This window comes from Silene latifolia, chromosome X, assembly GCF_048544455.1.
Source record: "Silene latifolia isolate original U9 population chromosome X, ASM4854445v1, whole genome shotgun sequence".
NCBI classification, from domain to species: domain Eukaryota; kingdom Viridiplantae; phylum Streptophyta; class Magnoliopsida; order Caryophyllales; family Caryophyllaceae; genus Silene; species Silene latifolia.
This window is the reverse complement of record NC_133537.1, coordinates 258,657,793-258,671,121: the sequence shown is the minus strand read 5'-3', so window position 1 is coordinate 258,671,121 and position 13,329 is coordinate 258,657,793. Positions and strand designations below refer to the sequence as shown.

Here is a 13,329-nt window from a genome sequence, read left to right as displayed (position 1 = left end):
ATAAGAAGAAACCATACCTGAGACACCCCTGGGTGAAACGAGACTGAAGGCGCTTCGGCAAAACTCTTTGGTCTGAATATAACTTGGTGTCTGAAGGCATTAGGGGTTAAAGGGATTCTGAAAGGGTTGTTTGAGGGGTTATCCTGAAAGTTGTCTGAAGGAGGAACACATAAAGGTCAGTAGGACATTGGAAGAAACTGTTGGGGAATCTGCTTGCGTTGGTCTCAAGCGAACTTTATTTCTGAGAAATACGTAGGCTGTAAGCGGCAACGAACTCTCGCTGGGGAACATATAGATGACTCCGCTGGGGAAGAATCATATGTCGAGTCGACAATAGTGCGCCCTTAGCACCGCTGAGGAGAAAATAATAGATCGATAACGACGCGCCTTTGGCATCGCTGAGGAGAAAAAAGGTATAGATCTACAACGGCGTGCCCTTGGCACCGCTGAGGAGAAAATCCACTCGGGTCGTCATAAGCTAAATTCCGATAAAGAGGAGAAGCCAATGAAGTGTATTTAGTGATCATGAACTCTATCGAGAAACAAAATGTCGTGGTTGTCTGTAGTCTGTTGAAGAGATAAGGCTGATAGGGCCATATGTTGAGCAAGAGGCGCATGAAGCCTGGGCCCACAAATAACGAACTTATAACGAATTTATGAGGAAACCCGCTGAGGAAAAGGCGCAGCAGAAGATGCCACCTTTGGAAGAGGCGTAGCAGGTGCTGCGTCCATTCCCGGGTTCGTTCCTGTCTGGATAAAAACCCGACTAAAGCCGTGTTTTGTTTTTCATTTCAAAACACAAACATACTTCGTTTCTTTACAAAAAGTCAACCAAATTCCGTCAAAATTTGATCAAATCTCACCATAAATCATGACTAATTAAGGTATGTATCTTTTTATTTCGAAAATTAGGGTTTATATACCCTTTTATTTCGAAAATTTGGGGCTTTTGTCTCAAATGGGTTTGTCTCATTAAATTGACATTAGAAATGAATAATTGACCATGTTAGGAACATAACCATGTATTTCTTTCAAATTTTCGTCAAGTATTAAGGATTTGAGGGCGAAATGTGACGGTCTCTCAGCTCAACCGTAAAACCCTTCGAAAATGGTCCTATGCTAGCCCATGTTTTATGAAACTTGATGTTTTGGAACCCTTGAGTAATGGGTAAACTTGCTATCATACCGGATTTTCAATTTCTGATAGCTTCTCCGAGACACTTTTATATGGCATAACTGTTATTGTAGCGAAATGTTGCCGAATTTTCGACTCGAACCCGCAACTAGGCTCGAACTTAGACTCTCTTGACTTAACCTACCACGTGTGTGATCGGACTTTGGAAAGTATGGGCCAAAGATGGCTAGAAATGCCGCTTTTAGACGCTTGAAAATTCTTGAAAATATTCTTAGCATTGCTCTGTTCGCTTTGATTTGCTGAGGACGTTCCTTCTACGTCGGGGAGAGACCCCATGGAATTTGACGTTGACCCTTCTACCGCTACGGGAGCGACCCAAGAGATGGAGGATATAGAGGAGGAGGCCGTGCAGAGGGCCAATATAGGACGAGGCGACCGTCATCTCGGAGGAGCACCTGAGTGGGCCGAGAAATGGGATGGGAGACATCTCATTTGGGCGGCGGAGAGTCACTTGTCGTATAGGACGGCGAGGAGCATGGCAAGCCTTCAGCTTGTCACTTCCTTTATTTATTTATTTCTCACACGTTCTATGCTTAAGAAAGCTTTCTTGTGAATTGACGTAGGAGTCTGGGAACATGAGGTCCTTCTCTAGTTACACGACGATGATGGACGCCTTCGGGAAGCTGTCGGAGGAGGAGAAGGCTATCTTCGAGCAAGGAGCCTTCGGTGTCTTGGTACGAGGCTGGAAGGAGATCAAGGAGAGGAAGATTCGGGCTAACCTTAGCCTGATTTGAGCCTTTCTTGATCGGTTTTGGGACACGACCTCGACTTTCCATATTCCTTTTGGAGAGATCAGGGTCACTTTGGAGGACTACGGCATGATTTCGGGTCTACCGTATGGAGAGGAGTCATTGGTGTGGTCGTCGATGGCCATGAGGATAGACTCGGCCGAGGCGAGGAGTCTGGTTGGCTGGAACCTGGCTACGGGTGTGGCCTAGGTTCTTGGTTTGGTGCCGAGTACCTACATCAGGGACTACTTCGGGAGCAGGGTTCCGGCGAGAGTGAGGATGGATGGACGCATGGTGCCTCCACTAACTTGTATTGCTGAGCAGCGGGCTCGTTTGTGGTTGTGGTGGTTCTTGTCTTCGATTTACCTCGGAGACAAGAGGGAGAGGCTATCGACGAAGCTTCTTCCATTACTTTCTGACTTGAGTAGCCTGGGTCCCTGGGACTGGGTTACTCCTAGTTTTGCGGTCCTCAAGCGCTACATGAGGGCCATGGTTCATCCGGAGCTGATGGAGAAAGGGACTTTTCCAGCCACTGTCGGTCCTAGACTTCTCTTGGAGGTATGAACCTTTCTTGAAAATATGAAAGATTATTTTTGAAAATATATGAAAGATCATTTTTCGTAGAGAACGATTTGTAATCATTATTATTATTTTGCCTACAGGCGTGGGTGTACTCTTAATTCCCTAGCTTCGCGCCCACGAGGGCGGCGGACGTGCCGAGAGCGTACCCCGTTGTGAGGGATTGGAACGTGTGTCGTCAAAAGAGTCAGTGGTCTTCTTATGATGTTTGTCGGATGAGCGTGAATGCCCTGAGTTTAGACAGTGTAAGTGTCTTTGATCTTCATTTTATCTTTTCTTTACTTAGACATGATCATAAGAATGACCCCTCGTTTCCATGCTTTAGTGGGTGCCCCGGCCTTGGGATAACTACTCTGGGGCTCCAGCCTTTGTAGTTGAGGTTCTGCATCCCCGGAGTTTGAGTAGGCTGCTGTTGACGACGCCCATAGGGCCTGTGTGGTAATTGAGTGAGCGTTTAACTCGGCGGTGCTCTCATGACGCTTTTACGGTTCCCATCGATCCTCCACGGACGATGTTTAGGGAGCCTTCAGAGGCTGAGAAGACAGCTGACCTGGCTGGCGCGAGTGGTGACGCCCTCCTCCTCCTTGGTGAGGAATACGTTGAGTTTGTTCGCCGGAGGTTGGCGTACTGGCCGATCGTGGTAAGCATGTTTACCATTCACTTGCCTTTGATAAATCTAATAAATGCTGAATGATTAGCAAATAATGAGCCACTTGAGTTTTGCAGAAGATCGAGGTTGCGGGCGTCGAGCCCCCATCTTTTCCAGAGACGTTCGAGTACACTGACTCGGCAGGCATGACGGTGATCTCAGAGATTAGGGACTTTAGCGAGGCGGTGACTGGCACGGGCTTGGATGAGTGGCAGCAAGTCGTGAGGAGGGTAAGCCCCTAGCATTGGCTGTCTTTAGTATTTTCTGCTTTATTGCACAGGAATGCATTTGCTTGAACCTTCTCTGTATTTGAATGAAGGTGGCACCATCCAGGCACATGGAGTTGTGGAGGATGGCCAACCGGCTGCGAGCTACAGCCATCGAGGCACTCAGAGGTGGCTTGGGGCGGCAGGTATAAACCTTTCGTGCCCATCTCTTATTTCTTATTTTTATCACCAATTTTGTGACGTGAAGTATCACACCATTTTCCATTTTTCTGTGTAGAGGGAGCGTGACCTGGAGCGTGAGCTAGCATAGTCCCAGGAGGAGACGGCCCGTTTGCTGAGAGAGCTCGAGGCCAGAGATGCTGAGATCGCCACCCTTGAGGCGACAGTGGCGGAGCTGAGAGGTCGTCAGGATTAGTTTGCTGGCTTTTATTTGTACATTTGTACATTTTGGACGTCATTTTGGGCAGGAGTCCGTACTTTGATGTATATATTCTTTTTTGGTTGTTGCATTTTGGTTGTATATTAGGCGGCCTGCGTGCCTTTGCTGCTGGGTGCTCGTTGTATCTGCAGGTTAGCTTTGAAAAAATACAGGTTTGGCATGTGACGGTTTATGCCGTCATGCTGCCGAAATGAACGTAGGAAATCATAGGCAAAACATATAGCAAAAGATATTAAATTAAATAAATGGCCTAAATTAGCACGAAAAGAATGGGAAATGAAAAAAAGTGCCCGAAAATAGACAAAATGACGTTAGGGAGGGCTACCCCCTAAAAAAGAATTTAAAAGAAATGTCTAAGTGTGTCAAAAACATTTGGAAAGAGGGAGTGAAATGATTACCCAAACAAAAAAAGAAAATAAGAAAAAGTAAGTGTGCGTATTTGGCGAAAATGTCGATTTTGCCTCGAAAAACGAACCAGTAAAAGATCAGGAAACACGAATTTGGTTCTTATTGGGAATTACCGAATTAAGTCCCTATAGGAATAGGAAACTTTCACTAAAACAGATTAGGAAAGATCTCGTGGCTGTCAAACGAGGAAGAGAACTTGGGGAAGACGCGCAGCAGGAGCTGCGATCCTTCGAAGAGGCGCAGCAACTGCTGCGTCTTTTCTCCAATTAGTCTGTTGAGCTTCTATTCTCACAATTCTCCCTTCCTTGACTTCGTATTTACATAAAACCTCCTATATCTTCTCAAAATTTCCTAAAAATTTGGATGCCTTTGAAAATCGCATTAAGAGGGACGAATGAATTTACACATATGGAGAAACACGGTATGGGTGCTTTCAATTTAGGATCAATCATAAGTTTGAAGCTAGTGAAGGTAATTAGGCCTTTTTTTGGATGCTTTTCTTGAATATTGGGATCCTAATTTTCATGTGTATTTGCCTTTCCGGGAGGCGAAATTTGTCCCTTTCCTGAAGAAATTGTTGCGGTTGGAGGATGGGATGTAGAAAGTGTCCCGGCTATACCTCTTAGCTCTCAAGGATATAAAAATAAATTCAGAGACTTGCTTGGATTGACCAAGGCTGAGGCAGATCCTCTTGTGACCACAAAAGTATGTTCGAATTTGTCGATCGATTTATAAATAGGGAGGACCCTACTATCTCCTATGTGGCGAGGCGTAGAGCTTATGGATTTTCCTTTCTTCATTGCTATATCTTGCGAGGGCATGTGGACAAAGAGATGAGGGGCGACCCTCGGTTTCTAGGCATAATGGAGCAAATGGAACTGCGCAGGAGCCCAACATGCTTGATTCTAGGGGAGACCATTCATGGATTGGATAATAGGAAGGCGAACCGCGAGCATCCCTTATCTTGGGAGTCCTATCATTTTGAAGGTAAGAACCCGTTTTTTTTTGCCGGGTTTTGGGATATTGACTCCCGTCCCCTTTATTTGTAGATCTGGCTGATGGAAAGGCTGTGGTTGATCGAGCCCCCAGTTAATGTGATAGGATATCGCTTCCGATCAATTGCGATAAGAACGAGACTATATATGGTGGACTTCACTCGGGTATGCAATTATTGGAAGAATAAATTGAAGAGTGAAGACGGGCCCTTGATTTGGTGGATAGTGCCGTGGTGGCATCTCAGATCGGTGACTGGAGTATCATCCTTGGATCTGACACGGTCAATTCGCGTTCCCGGTTTGGAATTGATGGTCCATATCTTTCTGGAGAGATTGATGAGACAAGTGGGCCTAAGACAGAAAATCCTGAAGCTAGACACCGTCCCTCAAATAGCCTTGGCGCATACTTCGGAGTCTTGTCGAGAGTGGGAAAATCGTTGGACCCAAAGGAATATGTGGTTCATACCTGTTCCGGTTGGCTCGTTATGGGTATCTGACTCGTATCTGCAGTGGAGAAAAGCTAGCAACCCCGAGGAGCGTGAAAAGCTAAGGAAGCACGAACCCGTGGACTATAAGATCCGCGAGGTGGCGAAGGAGAACCAAAAGTACTTAACTGAGGAGGAAGAAGAGGCCGGATATCGGATCGTCCGTCCGTCGAAGAAACCCAAGAATGCTCCTACCGAGAAGATGGTGGTGGATTTAAATAGGAATGATAGACCGCAAGAACAACCGTTGGTGATTAGGTCGGAAATAACGCAAGAGTGTCCCGCTCGTGGTGGAGACAAGAAATATGACAAGGGTGACAAAGGCAAGGGGAAAATGGAATAATAGACTTAGTCATTTTTATAGTATTATTTATTATTATTAGATTTGTAATAAATGGCGGGGTTTTAGAATCCTAACCTAGCATTTTTATTTTCAGCATTTTTAAATTTATATGTATTTGGCGTATTAAGGAATAATGAATAACAGATTTATTAGTTAAGAAATTTTCATAAACTTTCTTTATTTAATCTTGTCGAATTTCAAATGCAACATGCAAATGTCCTTCTATTTACATCTTGAAATGACGGGTTGTATCCTGTAAAGGATTGCCTACGTATTCATTAGAAAAAATGAATCAAACCCTGTACGTAGTTCGAAAAAATATAAAAGAATAAATGTTCGAAGCAAGAGCTTGTAATGAACATAGAAAAAATAAGCGTGTGCTTTACTTACTCCTATGGAAATGCAATTCAATTTGATGATATGAGGATGTCAAAATGTCAAAACGCAAGAGCGAAATCTCATAGGCTTTTTAGCGGGCCAGGGGTCATTTTTATTTCGTGTCGCAAGAGCGGCACGTGTGTCACGCGAGGCACGTTTGTCCTATTCTTAGGGTAGTACTGTTTCAATTGGTCTAGGTTAGTCGGATTAGAAAGCTCATTCCCGTCTAGGTCGCCGTTAGGAGTCTTAGAGGACATCCCTGTTAGGATCGGGAAATTCTTTATTCCCATTGATTTCGTAGTCTTAGGCATACCCGAGGACTCATACACTCCCATTATTTTGGGAAGACCATTTTTTCATACTGCTCATGCAATAATTGATGTCGGGGCTAAGACCTTGACCTTTCAGGTGGGTAGGGAGGATTTGACATTCACCCAGTCCAATGTTCGCAGGGCGCCCATGCAAGTCATGCTCTGCAATGCTATTCCCTCTATAGACCTCGACAAGGATCTCACTAGTACTGTTATTGAGGCATATACTGCTGTTATGACACCTCCGCCCCAGTCTGGGAGCAAATTGGAGAACCATTCTGCTGTTTTTGCTTCCGTTGGACTTGGCGGAATAGACAATGGAGAACCCGTTGCCGGACTTGGTGCATTGCAATTAGAACCTAGCATTGATGGTGTTGAAGATCAAGGGGATCATGGAAAGAAGAAGCCTTACAAAGAAAAGAGGAAGGATGCGGATTACGAGATGTGTTATTCCCCTTCAGATGGCTCAGTTGTTTGGAAATCGAAGACGGAGGTCACTAATGGTGAAGGGACCTCGACGAGCTAGAAACCCAGTTTTGGGCTATTTAATTGCTTCGGAAGATGATACGGGACACTATCCCGTTTGTAACAGTTTGTAATTTGAAATTTCGCTAGACATTTATTTCGTTATATGCTTTAGACTCTAGTATTAGCTTAGATAGATTAATTAGCTTAGGACGAATATAGACTGCTTATTTTTATTTTGGTATTTTGTGGGAAGTATTATTGCGTTATTGCAGGTTTTGGGAAGACTTTGAATCATTGGAAAGCATGCCAAGAAAGAAGCCCTCGATCGACCACTTGATGTGCCCGATCGAGCAAATTCCCAAGTGAAAGTCCTCGATCGAGTTGTTCAAACCACTCGATCGAGCAAGCATGATTAAGGGGTTCTCGCAAACACATAAAGTGGATGGTTCTCGATCGAGCAAATTGAAGAGGATGGTTCTCGATCGAGCACATTTAAATCACTCGATCGTGCAATTCAGGTGTATATCATATGAGGGAGTACTTCTTTTCCTCATTCTATTTTCATTCTATTACTTTGTTCTTCCCCAATTATTTCGACACCCTTAATCCCCTAACCTAAATCCCCAATTTCTTCCTCAATTTTACCAATCAAATTACCCAAATAATTTTCTAAGCATCAATTAAACCATTTACCCTTAATTGCATCACAAAATTTCGATTAATTTGGGGAATTTTCGAAATAAGGGTTTCGAAAAAATCGATTTAATTCGATCACTTGCAGTTTTCTTTGGTTTTAATTGATTATATTGTTGGATAATGATCTAAGTAAGTTCCTTTCCCTTTCTTTATTGTTTAATTGCAATTTTCCCATAGTTTTGTACAAATTAGGGTATTAAAAATTGATTTGGGGAAATTCGAATTTATTGATTGAATGTGAATTGGAACTTGCTTTTTACTGTAGCTATGGATAACAGTAAAGAAAGTGAACTCGAAAAGCCAATGTCGATGGCTTCTGCGTCGACTCCGTCGCCTTCTCTGGCAGTGGTCGTTGCTGCCACCATCGCCGCTGTCACTACTACCGCTGTTACTACGACGGTGTCGGCCCCTGCTGTGTCGACACCCGTCACTGCTGCCGTCAATGCTGCTGTTACGGTTACTGCCGCTGCTGCTGGTTACGGGCACGGGTTCCCGTGCTACTGCGACACGAACCCCTGCTAGAAATGTTGCTGAAACTTCTACGGAATCTCTACCTGAGTTTTCGGAGGTACGATTTTTGTCCTCGTCTCACCGTACTCGTTTCTTAAATTTAATGTAATGTCATATGACCTCGACTCGTTTTATGTGACGATCTACCCTAGAGACTCTAGGAATTTTCGCCCCCATTGTTGACCTACTCAATGGGACGGGAATGTCGGGATTGGCACATATGAAGGAGCTCACCTATAAGGGACTGACCTTAGAGTTTTTTAGCTTCTTGAATTCCACCTTGCGGCCTACGCGACTAACCATAGGAGCACTTGCATCACTTTCCGACTGTTTAACACCACCTTTTCCTGGACTTTAGCTGAGTTCGGGGAACATTTAGGTCTAGTTAGTGATGGTTGCCTTGAGCCTCCTAGGAAGCTTACGCGTCAGCTTTGGGCTACACTTTCACACATTGTCTATGGTTAGCGTCGTGGCACCCACGTCCACTTACCTCCTGTTCGCTACTTTCTCCGTCTGCTTGGAGAAACTATTTTTGCGCGTCATGAGCCTAACAATGTTAATAATACTGAGTTGTCTATTTTAGCTGGGTACCTGAACATTGACGGTGGTACCCCTTTTGTTTTCAACATTGCATATTTGACAGCTCGGCATTATAACACTGTCGGGTTAAAAGTAGCGGGTACAATAGCTTCTGGTGGACTAGTGACTCGCATTGCCTGCCGCCTTTTCCCTGACTTTCCCGGTAGTCTTAAATATTTGGATAAGGATAATGTTATTAACATTTCTGTTATGTTTTCAATGAACTGGCTTGCTTCTGACCATACGACATAGAAGATATGCACTTCCCCTTCCGTGACTTTACCTTCACCCTCTCTACCCCGTCTTTTACCTTTGACTACTGTGACGGGTAGACTACCACCACCTCCACCTTCTTACCTCATTTACTTCTCTCCTACCGCTTCTAGGAAGCGGAAGAGGTCTTCCCCTACTGTTTGGGAAGTTGGAGAGGGGTCTAGACCTACACAGGCTGGGCTTACACCCGTGTCCGCGTCCACGCCCACGCCCACGCCCATGCCTACACTTACACCCTCTATCTCTCAGCCGACTTTACCGGCTAATTTTATTCCACCTCCTATTTTTGAGGCGCATGTGGTCATGGACCAAGGGCATCGTGATGCTATTCTTTTGGATATGTGCAGGAGAGTTGCTCGGATGAAGCGGGATCAGGCTCTTGCCTTATTCCATCTTTACGAGTATCATATGCGTCGAGGCTGTCCGATGCCGGATGGGTGGCCACATCCTTCTTTTTACCGGTACCCGGAAGGGGGGTACCCTCAGCCTGAGTGCGAGTAGGACACGGCGGAGAGAGAGGAGAGGATTAGAGCTGACCTTGCTGCTGAAGGTCATTCTAGGAGGAGGGGAGAGGAGGAGGAGGAGGACCCCACCTTTCAGGTGGTTGACGAGGAGGGTGCTGACGAGTAGTTGCTGGTTACTCACTTCCCCAGTTTGCTGGCTGGTTTGGGGAAGTTATATATTGTGAGTATTTTTGTTTTTCATCTCCTTTAATTTTGTTTTATTTATTTTGCATTTGTGTTATATTTTCCCTTTCCCTATTATTTTGCTGGTGTATGCTGGAGGACAATGAGGGCATTGTCCGTTTTGGTTTGGGAAGGGTAATGCACACTTTGAGTCTGTATTGCATTTGTTTTGCATTCACGTTTATTGCATTATAGTTTGCATTGTTATTATTTCAAAAAAAAATTGAAAAATTTTATGGAAAATTCACGCGATACCCTCGAATTTTGCCATTTTGCACGTGATATCCAACTTTTTAAGTTTGTGCACATGATATCCTTGAGATTTGATTTTAAAGCACAACGTGCCTTTTTTTATCATTCTTAAAATTTCAAATGAGCATAAATCATAGATCAGAAATCGGAATTAACTAATTTTTTTTCCAGATTGATTACCTTTTCGAGATCTATAAATTGATAAAACGAAAATTGTCATTTGGAAATTTAAGATCGAAGATATGGTTGATTTGAGATTTTCGTTAAAAAAACCTATAAAATGTCAGTCGCCAATTTTTTTGTCGTCAAATCGTAGATTATGACGAGATAATCATTTTAGGAAAAAAAATTGGCCTATTCTAAATTCCGGTCTAGGAGTTATTGATGTGATCAATATTTGAGCATACTTAGTCCCCGAATTAGCCTCGTTCCTATGCTTTTTTGTGCATATTTGGGTCATTTACTATCTTTAGTCCTTTGTTTTGCATATTCTTTGAGGTTTTGTTTCTTTGGTAGGAGAGGAGTGCAAACCTTCCATTTTCATGGCAAAATAGAGCTAAATTGATCGAATCTAATGACCAAGCATCAAAGAGAAGACAAGAATAGAAGGCCTTTGTACATAATGTAGTAGATGGGCAATGATGAAGAAGATCCTTGCATCCCCGATAAAATCCCGGAGGATTGTTGGAAGAAGAAAAGAAGAAAAGAAGAAAAGGAAGCTGAGCTAAGATCCGCTCGTCCCACCCATTGGGACGCCCGTCCAGCAGCTCCCCAGGACGCTCGTCCAAACCACCAGGCCGCTCGTCCAGAAGCTCCCCAATCCGCCCGTCCCGACCCTTGGACGCTCGGATTGTCCTCCAGAGAGACACGTCCTCCTCTTCCTTCATTGAAGATGCGAATATTTTTGGAAGACTAGCTAAAAGGAGACCCGCATCGTTTCTTGCGAGGAGCGATTCCTCAAGGACTTAATCGTCATTTAAGCCCTTAGTAACCCTAATTTGTGCGCCTAATCCCCATTATAAATACCCTATTAGTCTAATTAGATTATCATGTTCTTCTTATCAATCTTTAGTGTAGTTTATATTATTCTAATCTCACTTTAATCTTGTAATCAACTTCTAATCAAATATTAATACGAATCTCATTTCCTTAATCTCTCTATTGTTCATCTTTTATTTTGGGTAATTGAAGATTATTTGGGTTTATTGGGAGATTGACAACCTTCCATTAATCATTAAGTAATTCTATTATTCTTTGCATTATTATTTTGGAATCATCATTAGGTATAATTCTCTTAATCCCTTTTTAATTATTGCTAATCATCTTCATTTATTCATCATGTTTTGTTTTGTTAATATGATTGACAACCTTGTTAACATGTTAAACTTGATAATGAGTAAGTAGTTTCTTTAACTAGGGTTAATGGGTAATTAAGGGAAATCAACATGGGGGATGATTCATGCTTAATTTAATATGTTCACATAATTTATTTGCTTGCTTGTTGTGATCTCAACTTATGCACATGTTATGTTTGATGAAATGCGAGCCTATGAATCCTTGCATTTTTTACCCATCACTTACCTTTTCAATGAGACTTGTAATACATAAACCAACTCGAGTCTCATTAGACCATGCATATATTTGAGTAGGGAGGATTAAGTCGACTTGTAGGTGTTGTACAATCTAATCGATTCGGCTCCGGGACCCAAACCTTCCTTGGATTGTAAGAAATAAACCAACTCGATCCTATCACAACAATAATTTCTTGCTTATAATTTGAGAATATGTTTGTATGATCAATTCCCATGAATCCCCTATGAACTCATGACACCCTAGTGCTTTTAGTCAATTGTTTACATCTCATTTTAGTCATCTTGCTTGTTTACTTTTATTGTTATTTAGTTTACTGATCTTCTTATCTCGACCCAAATTGTGACACCCCTAGACACCACTACTTGCAATCGAAAATCCTACATCAATACCCGTCCCTTGAGATCCGACCTTTACTTGCCTCTTTACTAGTAGTAGAATTGTTTGTAAAGTTATAAATATTGTTTTGGTCTAGGTGCTCCTAACAACAAGTAACCGAAATCTAAGCTCAAAGCGGACTCGACCAAAAAATGGCGTCGTTGCCCGGGACGGTGTTAACTTGATTTGATTTTCTTTGATTGTGATTAGTTGTGTCTTTCTTTGCCTTGGGGAAGTAAAACTCCTCAAGGTTTGTTCTAATTGTATTCGAGTTGTTTGATATTTTGCATGTCTAGGAGATCACAAGGTAACTCGTTACTCATTGATCACGAAATTGAAAGGACTTTGACAACCAATAGAAGACTTGCTAGAAATAATTGAGAGGTATTAGTGAGGTTTTATATATTCAACCAAACACTATTGAGTTCATCTACCCTTTTGCAAGAGAAGGTGAGGAGAACCCAACACAAAATCAATTACACAATCAACCCACAATGCCTAAGTTTTCATCACATTCCGTACCAACTGAGGAGAACCTACCCTATGGAACTCCCACACCACAACACTTAACCGGAAATTTCATTGCAAAATCCGCATTTATCCAATTAGTCGAAAGAAGCCAATTTGGGGGGGATGCCTAGTGAAGACCCTCATTCCCACATGGAAACTTTTTGTGACTTTTTGTGATGCGATTTCACAAACCGAAGAGCCTTGATAAGGCTACTCTTGGAATTGACTCTTGGAAGAAGTTGGCTCTAGCTTTCTACAAAAAATTCTACCCTCCGGAAAAGACTAACATGCTAAGAGCTCAAATTACGGGTTTTAAGCAAAGGGACTAAGAATATTTGTATGAAGCTTGGGAGCGATTCAAAGGAATTTGTCGCTCATGTCCTCATCATGGACTTAGCGAGTGGTTCTTGGTACAACAATTTTGGAATGGTCTTTATGAAGACTCAAGAAACATTCTCAACATGGGATCAAATGGTATGTTCACCGAAGTTAACGATAATCAAACTTGGAATAAGATTGAGGAAATGGCGGTCCATAATTCACAATATAGTAGACCTCGCAAGGATACTAGAGGAGGAAAGCATGAAGTGGACTCTATTACTCAATTGGGTGCTCAACTTAGTGCTCATATTGATACCATCAACTTAAAG

General features: G+C 42.9%; 1 non-coding gene across 1 annotated transcript; it reads right to left on the bottom strand.

The window, feature by feature from the left end:
* Positions 1-12,966: 12,966 nt before the first annotated feature.
* On the bottom strand, positions 12,967-13,073 carry LOC141624484 (small nucleolar RNA R71). Its single transcript, XR_012534290.1, has one exon. It is a non-coding gene; the product is annotated as a small nucleolar RNA R71 (small nucleolar RNA).
* Positions 13,074-13,329: the final 256 nt, after the last annotated feature.